Raw genomic sequence first — 10283 nt, 5'->3', positions numbered from 1 at the left:
ACCCTGTAGGAATGTAACTTTACTTGGGTGGCGTCTGTTTTGAGAATAATCAGCCCTGGAGAAATAAGTGTCCTGATTGACTGACTGCTGTCACAAGGAGAGGGTCGTAAATTGTCAGCAGGCCCCCCTGGCCAGAAGATGATGTAACACCCCTAAGACCTCTGTATACATTTGTGTGAAGCACCTGACTTTAATAAAAGTCAGGACTGCTGACCCTGCGTGACTTTTGCATAACATCTCAGTGTATAAAAGTAGACCATGGAAAATAAAGAATTGGGATCAGTTTCTCGAAATACTGGTCTCCCCATGTCGCGCTCTCTCTCACTCTGGTTGAGTCTCCATCTGGAGCGCGGAACCCACCATGCTTACTAATTATGCCTGGGCTTCTAAGATCCGACCGGGGAGGCCTCAGTGTCTCCTCTCCTTCAGGAGAACGGAAGGACGCCTGCGGCCTACGTAAGTGGTGCAAACTTCTTGTCTTGAAGTTTTATTGGTCTCCCACGTAAACCAAGCTACTCAGCCTCTTTTCTCCACTGAATTTTCCTACTGAGCTATCCTTATTCTATTACTCTTTATATCTTTAATTAATATTTAATTAAGCTATTGTATCCTGATCCTCGCCTATGCCGTCTCTCCTTCGAATACCCTGGATCAGCCGGGGCTGGTCCCCGGCAACCTCCTAGATACTTTACTTTTTTGCTGCGATTTTTGCATTCTCTTTCTGATAGTTCAAGTTAGCATAAAGAAATGTAACAGATGTATGTATGTTAATCTTGTATTCTGCTACTTTGCTGAATTCATTTATCAGTTCTAGCAGTTTGTGAAGTGAGTCTTTATGGTTTTCTACATGCAGTATCAAATCATATCATATCATTATATATGAACATCAGTTCAGTTCAGTTCAATCTCTCAGTTGTGTCCGACTCTTTGAGATCCCATGAATCGCAGCACACCAGGCCTCCCTGTCCATCACCAACTCCCGGAGTTCACTCAGACTCACGTCCATCGAGTCAGTGATGCCATCCAGCCATCCCATCCTCTGTCATCCCCTTCTCCTTCTGCCCCCAATCCCTCCCAGCATCAGAGTCTTTTCCAGTGAGTCAACTCTTCGCATGAGGTGGCCAAAGTACTGGAGCTTCAGCTTTAGCATCATTCCTTCCAAAGAAATCCCAGGGCTAATTTCCTTCAGAATGGACTGGTTGGATCTCCTTGCAGCCCAAGGGACTCTCAAGAGTCTTCTCCAACACCACAGTGCAAAAGCATCAATTCTTCAGGGCTCAGCTTTCTTCACAGTCCAACTCTCACATCCATACATGACCACTGGAGAAACCATAGCCTTGACTAGATGGACCTTAACAAAGGCAAAGTAATGTCTCTGCTTTTCAATATGCTATCTAGGTTGGTCATAACTTTTCTTCCAAGGAGCAAGCGTCTTTTAATTTCATGGCTGCAGTCACCATCTGCAGTGATTTTGGAGCCCAAAAAAAGAAAGTCTGACACTGTTTCTACTGTTTCCCCATATATTTCCCATGAAGTGATGGGACAAGATGCCATGATCTTCATTTTCTGAATGTTGAGCTTTAAGTCAACTATTATATATAATGACAATTTTACCTCCTCCTTATCATTTTGAATAGGTTTTATTTCTTTTTATTGTCTGGTTTATGTGTCTAAGACTTCCAATACTATGTTGAAGAGAAATCGTGAAAGTGGTTATCTTTGTGTTGTTCCAGATTTTAATGGAAAGACTTCCAACTTCTCACCCTTGGTTATTATATTGGCTGTGACTTTGTCATAAATAACTTATATTATGCTGAGATATTTTCCCTCTATACTGACTTTCATAAGAGTTTTATCATAAATGGATATGAAATTTTACCAAATTATTTTCTTGCATCTATTGAGATGATCCTGCGGGCTTTGTCACTTTTGCTGATATGATGTACATACTTATTGATTTGCATGTTGAAACGTTATGGTGGCCTGAGAGGATTTCAACTTGGTTGTGGTGTATGACTTTTTTATTGCTGTTGGAATTGATTTATTAATATTTTGTTGAGATTTTTTGTATCTATATTTACCAAAAATATTGGCCTGTAATTTTCTTTTTCTATAATATCTTTCTCTGGTTTTAGTATCAGAGTGATGGCTTAATAGAATGTTTTCGGGCATGTTCATTCCTCTTCAAACTTTTGGAACAGTTTGAGGAAGATTGGTACAAGTTCTTCTCTGTGTGTTTGGTAGAATTTAACTGTGAGGCCATCTTGTTCTGGACTTTTGTTTGTAGGGATTTTTTAAATTATAAATCCAATTTCACTTTTAGTGATTGATCTGATCATGCAATTTATTTCTTCTTGATTCAATTTTGATGGGGTGTGTGTTTCTAGAAAGTTGTCTCTTTTTTCTAGCTTGTCAAATTTGTTGGTATATAATGGCTTATAGTCTAATATGTGTGTGTGTGTGTGTGTATATATATATATATATATATATTTTTTTTTTTTTTTATGGTTGTTATTGTTGTTAAGTTGCTCAGTCATGTCTGCATGCTATCCTTCACCATCTCCCAGAACTTGCTTAAACTCATGCCCATTGATTTGGTGATACCATTCAACCATCTCATCCTTTATCATCTCCTTCTCCTCTTGTCTTCAACCTTTCCCAATATCAGGGTCTTTTCTAGTGAGTCAGCTTTTTGCCTCAGGTGGCCAAAGTATTGGAGCTTCAGTTTCAGCATCAGTCCTTCCAGTGAGTTTTCAGGGTTGACTACCTTTAGGATTGACTGGTTTGAACTTTTGTTGTCCAAGGGATTCTCAAGGGTCTTCTCCAGCATCACAGTTCGAAGGGATCAATTCTTTGGTGCTCAGCCATTTTTACTGTCCAGCTTTCCCATCTGTACATGACTACTGGAAAAACCATAGCTTTGACTAGACAGACCTTTGTTGACATAGTAATGTCTCTGATTTTCAATATGATGTCTAGGTTTGTCACTGCTTTTTCTTCCAAGGAGAAAGTGTCTTTTAATTTCATGGCTGCAGTCACTGTCCACAGTGATTTTGGAGCACAAGAAATCCAATTTTCTATGGTATTGATTGCTATTTCTAGCAATCTATGGTATTGATTGTTATCTCTCCTCTTTCAGTTCTTATTTTGTTTTTGGTCTTGTTTTCCATCTTATCTTCTTGGTGGGTATGGCCAGAGGTTTGTCTTTTTTTTTTTTTTTTACCCTTTCAAAGCACCAGGTCCTGGTTATATTGATTTTTCCTGTTTCATAATCTCTATTTTATTGTTTCCTTTCTGATCATTATTATCTCCTTCCTTCTGCTGCCTTTAAGTTTTGTTTGTTCTTTTGCTTTTCTAACTCTTCTAGGTTAATGTTAGATTGTTTAACTGAGATTTCTTATTTCTTAAAGAAGACCTGTATCACTATGAACTTCCTTCTAAGAACTGGTTTTCCTGCATCCCATAGATTTTATATCACTGGGTTTTCATTATCATTTGTCTCAAGGTATTTTTAGTTTATTCTCTGACTTCATCATAACATATTTAAGATGCTTGAAATAATTTCTATACTCTTAAATTTGTTGAGGCCTTTCTTGTGACCTAGTATGTCATCAATCCTAGAGAATTTCCCAAGTGCTCTTGAAAATAATGTGTATTTTGCTTTTTGGGAATGTAGACATATTTCTTTTAAGTAAATAGATAGTTGTAATTGTTACAAAATGGAAGTAATATAAACAAGTTATGCTATTTTAAAGAATATTACTTTGAAGCTTGGAGAGATAACACCTAATTTATTAATTACCATGAATTATTTCTGTTTCCATATACTTCTACAAATGTGAAATATTTTTGAAACAACTATTCTATATAAACATGGACAATAATGACAATTTTTCCTTCAGAAAGCAGGAAATTTTAGTAGAGATATATTTTTAGGGTAAATGATACTAACACTTTGTCTGTTTATAGTTTTTATAAATGTTTACAAATGTTTAAGGAAACTGTTTTCCATTTTTGTATTCTCACCAGTAGCACAGGAGCATCTTATCAGTATTGGGTACCACTGTTTCTACAAAAACATTTAATAGGAAAAGAGCATAAACCTTAGTTTTATTTGGTCAATGTTTTTAGTATTGATGTGTAAGTCTCTTGCAAAGTATTGATATGTAAGCTCTGCAACACCTGTTGAAGATACTTTTCCAAGCATACTAACATTTCAATGACTCCAAACAAGCTTATTCAAGGGGTTCTTGGCTTGTCCTAAGGCTCCTCCAAAAGACCAGTTCTAAGAATGACTCAATTTCTTTATCTAAAGTAAAACACATCGCATGATTTTCTAATACTCTATTTATAGGGTATTTAATTCCCTATACTTCAAATAGTTAATGAATTATTCAATAGTAGAGAATTAGTATGAAGTGTATAACACAATTAGCAGAAGAAACAGAATATTTGTTAGAGTATATACTATCTTTCTTGCTAGAGAATCCCTATGGCCATGTGCATAGTTAATAACTATCCTGTCTCCTATGCCGGTGAAGGCAAAAATGAAAGTCACTCAGTCGTGTTCAACTCTTTGCGGCCCCATGGACTATACAGTCCATGGAATTCTCCAGGCCAAAATACTGGAGTGGGTAGCTGTTCCCTTTTCCAGAGGATCTTTCCAACCCAGGGATCAAACCCAGGTCTCCTGCATTGCAGATGGATTCTTTACCAGCTGAGCCACCAGGGAAGCCCATATGACACCTCCTTCCTGTTTGGAATACATACAGGACATTAACAACTACAACAGCTATTCTGTGGCTAAGAGACAGCAAAGAGGATGTGGACTAAAAAGATTCAAAGAGTTTTACTAGCCATACTGGTCAGGTGATCCAATGCTAGCAACTGGTGACCTCTAACTACTTATTAGGTGAAAAAAATAAACCTCATTTTATAAAGTCATTGTTAATCCAGTTTTCCTTTACTTGTAACTAAAAAGCAATCCTAATTATTTTGAGTAGTCCTACTGACAATGAATTTTACTTCAGTTCTGTGATCCTGGAAAAGAGTAGAGGTATGAAACACTCACTATCTTTGTGTTCCAGAAAACAGCTTACCACAAAAAAGCCACCTTTCTCCCCATGATTTAGATGAGACTCATACACACACACATGTCTTATTCACCTATCACAAGGCCAGACACAGCACCTCTAAATTTCCTTTCATTGTCCCATAAATGATCACCGAAACAGTTTACTCCAATGATCAATCAGAACAAAATGCTTGATAACCAAACTGGTTAAACATATTTCCTTCCTTCAGATCCCTAAACTTGATCAAGCTCAGCCTGAGCAGCATCTAGATACTTCTAAAAATAAACTGGTTCCAGGCAACAAAAATCTCTTTTCTATTCTCCAGTCAGGCCACCTTCATATCACTTCCCCACACATGACTTCAGTTTTGTTGACTCCTGTCTGTAAAAAATACCTTTCTGCCTCACTCCTGAGACACCTACAGATTTTATGGTCAAAGTATTCTGCCTCAATGGACATGAGTTTGAGCAAGTTCCAGGAGATGGTGAAGGACAGGGAAGCCTGGCATGCTGCAGTCCAAGGGGTCACAAAGAGTCGGACATGACTGAGTGACTGAACAGCAACAACAATTCTACCTACTATAATAACCCCCCCCACCCCCGGCTTCTTGCCCGCCCCTCCCCCCCAGCGAACCGGCTCTCACGGGCCAGCCGGCCGGCCTGGCTCCCCTCCCCGGCCCCGACGGGCGGGCGGGCTGCCCTGAGGAGGCGGGGAGGGGAGGGCTGGGTCGGCCGGCTGGCAGACAACGATGCCGAACTTCTGCGCGGCCCCCAACTGCACGCGGAAGAGCACGCAGTCGGACCTGGCCTTCTTCAGGTTCCCGCGGGATCCGACCAGATGCCAGAAGTGGGTGGAGAACTGTAGGAGAGCAGACTTAGAAGATAAAACACCTGATCAACTAAATAAACATTATCGACTGTGTGCCAAATACTTTGAAACTTCTTTGATCTGCAGAACTAGTCCTTACAGGACAGTTCTCCGAGATAATGCCATACGAACAATATTCGATCTTACCAGCCATTTGAATAATCCACATAGTAGACACAGAAAACGAATAAAAGAATTGAGTGAAGATGAAATCAGGACACTGAAACAGAAAAAAATTGATGAAACTTCTGAACAGGAACCAAAACATAAGGAAATAAACAACAGCAATGCTCAGAATCCCAGTGCAGAAGAAGTGGGTGAAGAGCAGGATGAAGACATTTTACCTTTAACTCTTGAAGAGAAGGAAAACAAGGAATATTTAAAATCTTTATTTGAAATTTTGATTCTTATGGGAAAACAAAACATACCTCTGGATGGACATGAAACTGATGAAATCCCAGAAGGTCTTTTTACTCCTGATAACTTTCAAGCACTGCTAGAGTGCCGGATCAATTCTGGTGAAGAGGTTCTGAGAAAGCGCTTTGAGACAACAGCAGTTAACACATTGTTCTGTTCCAAAACACAGCAGAAACAGATGCTGGAGATCTGTGAGAGCTGCATTCGGGAAGAAACCCTCAGGGAAGTGAGATATTCTCACTTCTTTTCCATCATTACTGATGATGTGGTGGACATAGCAGGGGAAGAGCACCTGCTGGTGTTGGTGAGGTTTGTCGACGAAGCTCATAACCTGAGAGAGGAATTTGTAGGCTTCCTGCCTTAACAAGCTGATGCAGAAATTTTGGCTGTGAAATTTCACACTACAATAACTGAGAAATGGGGATTAAACATGGAGTACTGTCGTGGCCAGGCTTACATTGTATCTAGTGGATTTTCATCCAAAATGAAAGTTGTTGCTTCTAGACTTTTAGAGAAATATCCCCAAGCTATCTACACACTCTGCTCTTCCTGTGCCTTAAATATGTGGTTGGCAAAATCAGTGCCTGTTATGGGAGTATCTGTTGCATTAGGAACAATTGAGGAAGTTTGTTCTTTTTTTCATCGATCACCACAACTGCTTTTAGAGCTTGAAAATGTAATTTCTCTCCTCTTTCAGAACAATGAAGAAAGGGGCAAAGAACTGAAGGAAATTTGCCATTCTCAGTGGACAGGCAGGCATGATGCTTTTGAAATCTTAGTGGACCTCCTACAAGCACTTGTTTTATGTTTAGATGGTATAAATAGTGACACAAATGTTAGATGGAATAACTGTATAGCTGGCCGAGCATTTGTGCTCTGTAGTGTGGTAACAGATTTTGATTTCATCGTTACCATTGTTGTTCTTAAAAATGTTTTATCTCTTACAAGAGCTTTTGGGAAAAATCTTCAGGGGCAAACCTCTGATGTCTTTTTTGCAGCCAGTAGCTTGACTGCAGTGTTACATTCACTAAATGAAGTGATGGAAAATATTGAAGTTTATCATGAATTTTGGTTTGAGGAAGCCACAAATTTGGCAACCAAACTTGATATTCAGATGAAACTCCCAGGGAAATTTCGCAGAGCTCAGCACAGTAACCTGGAATCTCAGCTAACCTCTGAGAGTTACTACAAAGAAACTCTAAGTGTTCCAACTGTGGAACACATTATTCAGGAACTGAAAGATATATTCTCAGAACAGCACCTCAAAGCGCTTAAATGCTTATCCCTGGTACCCTCTGTCATGGGACAGCTCAAATTCAATACATCAGAGGAGCACCATGCTGACATGTACCGAAGTGACTTACCTAATCCTGACACACTCTCTGCTGAGCTGCATTGTTGGAGAATTAAATGGAAACACAGAGGGAAAGATATAGAACTTCCATCCACTATTTATGAAGCCCTTCATCTACCAGACATCAAGTTTTTTCCTAATGTTTATGCATTGCTGAAGGTCCTATGTATTCTTCCTGTGATGAAAGTTGAGAATGAACGCTATGAAAATGGGCGAAAGCGTCTCAAAGCATACCTGAGGAACACTTTAACAGATCAAAGATCAAGTAACTTGGCTTTGCTTAACATAAATTTTGATATAAAACACGATTTTGATTTAATGGTGGATACATATATCAAACTGTATACAAGTAAGTCAGAGCTTCCTACAGAGAATTCAGAAACCATTGAAAATACCTAAGAGACTTTTAACCTAGACTTTCTCTTATATTTGATATTTGAAAAAAAAATGTAAGAAATTTTAAAATATCTTACAGAAAAGTTGTAAGGGTAGGCCACTTAATCACTGAATATCTTGATCTGTAGGCCTCCCATTGAGTATATTAGTCATTGATAATCTGCCTGTTTAAATGGCCTGTTCAAATGCCCATGCTTTGGAGACCTAACTGTTCTTCCAGAAGATAGCATTGAAAGTACCATATTACAGTTTTATGTGATCTCTGCTAATGGCACTTTGGAATTGTTTTAGTTAAGTGATTTTAGACATTACGTTTATCACTGTGGATCAAATTGTCAGGTATTAAGTTATCGGATCTTTGAAAAAATAAATTTAGAGGAGGTATGGGAGGAAGGAATGCATTTTGTAAAATGTTACAGTGAAGCTCATGACTGACTTTTGAATAATAGGAGTTATAAGTATGCTATTAAAAATCTGTAAAGGACAGTTAAGAAAATTATCAGACTCTAAGAGAAATGTGTAAGCTTGTCCAACAAGGATTTCAGTGTAGATTTTCTCTTTATCAAATGAAGTTAAAATTTGAATGGAAGAGCCTGCCATTGTTGTTCCACATCTGGTATTGCTGTTTACATTCCTTTATTGAGCCTACGTCTTCATAAGCTTTTTGGCAGGTATATGTTGAACACTTCAATTTCATGGTCAAGAAAGGATCAGAGGCCATGGATACTGACAGCTGATGTGTCTGTTTTCTTCTGGCTTTTTCCATGACTGTATCTACTGCCTCATCTTGATTTACAAGCAAAGCCTAGAAAGCCTACAAAAATAAGTGTTTTGTAGTTTATCTAGGAATAATACAGAAAATATTGCTGTTATTTTTGGTGAAGAAAATCAATTTTGTATAGTTTATTTCAACCTAAATAAAATGTGAATTTTGTGTAAAAAAAAATAAATAAATAACCCCCCCAACCCTTGGCAATAATCCTTTGAATGAAAGTCTTTCCTTGTTAAGTCCAGGTTTGTTTTTTATCTGATATTACACTAAAGTACTGTTAAAAAGTACTGTTAAAAACTTTATAGATAAATACCCTAAATATTAACATACTAGAGTTAATATTAACTCTAATATTAACATTAGTGAAACACTACTGACAATTGTACAGTTACTTGTCCTAAAGCAGAATAAAGTCTATAAGAGCCAATGCATTTACATATGACAAATATCCAAATAGCATAACACTTGTATATGACATTTGCAATTCCCACATGACAGTACTTCATACAGAGGAGTAACCCCCACTGCCCCTATACCCTGCCACTTGACCTGGAGAAAGTCATCTCTCATTTGCTTTAATTTTGGTATTTATCCGCATTTATATCACTAACCATAAGACAGCCCTGATGAATCACATCTTTCTAATCCTATCAGTACACATCAAGTGTGCACTGAATTTTCTTTGCCTTTAACAGAAGAGTTCATTTCCATTCTTCAGGGGCCAGGAAGTCTCCTCAACCCACTACTTTGGGAGATTTCCAACACTAGCCCTCTGGGGCAAGAGTAACAGGCTCAGAAGGTATGAAAATCAAACATTTTTTCATCAAGGGGAAACACTCCTAATTGCAGGTGTCAAAGCTGTAGCTGCCACTGGGAAGTGTGTACCATGACTGTAAGAAGAAAGACAGGTGACTAAATCTGATTCAGTGTTTGATATCTCTTCAAAACACACAGCAAGTTTAATACTGAAGGACTGTAGAGAGCTGGCAAAGATAACACTAATAGCAAATGCTTATTGAGTGCTTACTGAATACCAGAGCCTGGGCTGAATGCTTTACAAGGGTCACCCTACTTAATCTGCACAATGAAAACATGAGATGTGGACCATTAGTAAACCCATTTAAAGACAACAAAATTGAGGTTTAAGGAAGTTCTGAGAAATTCCTAGAAAAGTTAATTTGTAAACACAGGAAGTAGCTTGGTGTTTGTCTGAGATTAGGAATGGGAACAAAAAGAGATTGAAAATGAGCAAGACATTTATTTGGAGGTTACACAAATGTTCCAAAATTAAACTCTGGTGAATGTTGCATAACTCCATAAATTTACTAAAAACCATTGAATCGCAACACTTTAAATTAATGTATTTTACGGTAGTTAATAAATCTTCAAAGCTTTTAAATAT

At 38.1% G+C, this 10283-nt stretch overlaps 1 pseudogene; it reads left to right on the top strand.

Moving 5' to 3' along the window:
• Positions 1-5695: 5695 nt before the first annotated feature.
• Positions 5696-9072, top strand: LOC139177496 (52 kDa repressor of the inhibitor of the protein kinase pseudogene; annotated as a pseudogene).
• Positions 9073-10283: the final 1211 nt, after the last annotated feature.

The sequence above is a fragment of the Bos indicus genome, chromosome 19 (genome assembly GCF_029378745.1).
Source record: "Bos indicus isolate NIAB-ARS_2022 breed Sahiwal x Tharparkar chromosome 19, NIAB-ARS_B.indTharparkar_mat_pri_1.0, whole genome shotgun sequence".
Taxonomy (NCBI): domain Eukaryota; kingdom Metazoa; phylum Chordata; class Mammalia; order Artiodactyla; family Bovidae; genus Bos; species Bos indicus.
The sequence above is the reverse complement of the archived record's forward strand: the minus strand, read 5'-3'. Positions and strand labels throughout refer to the sequence as shown.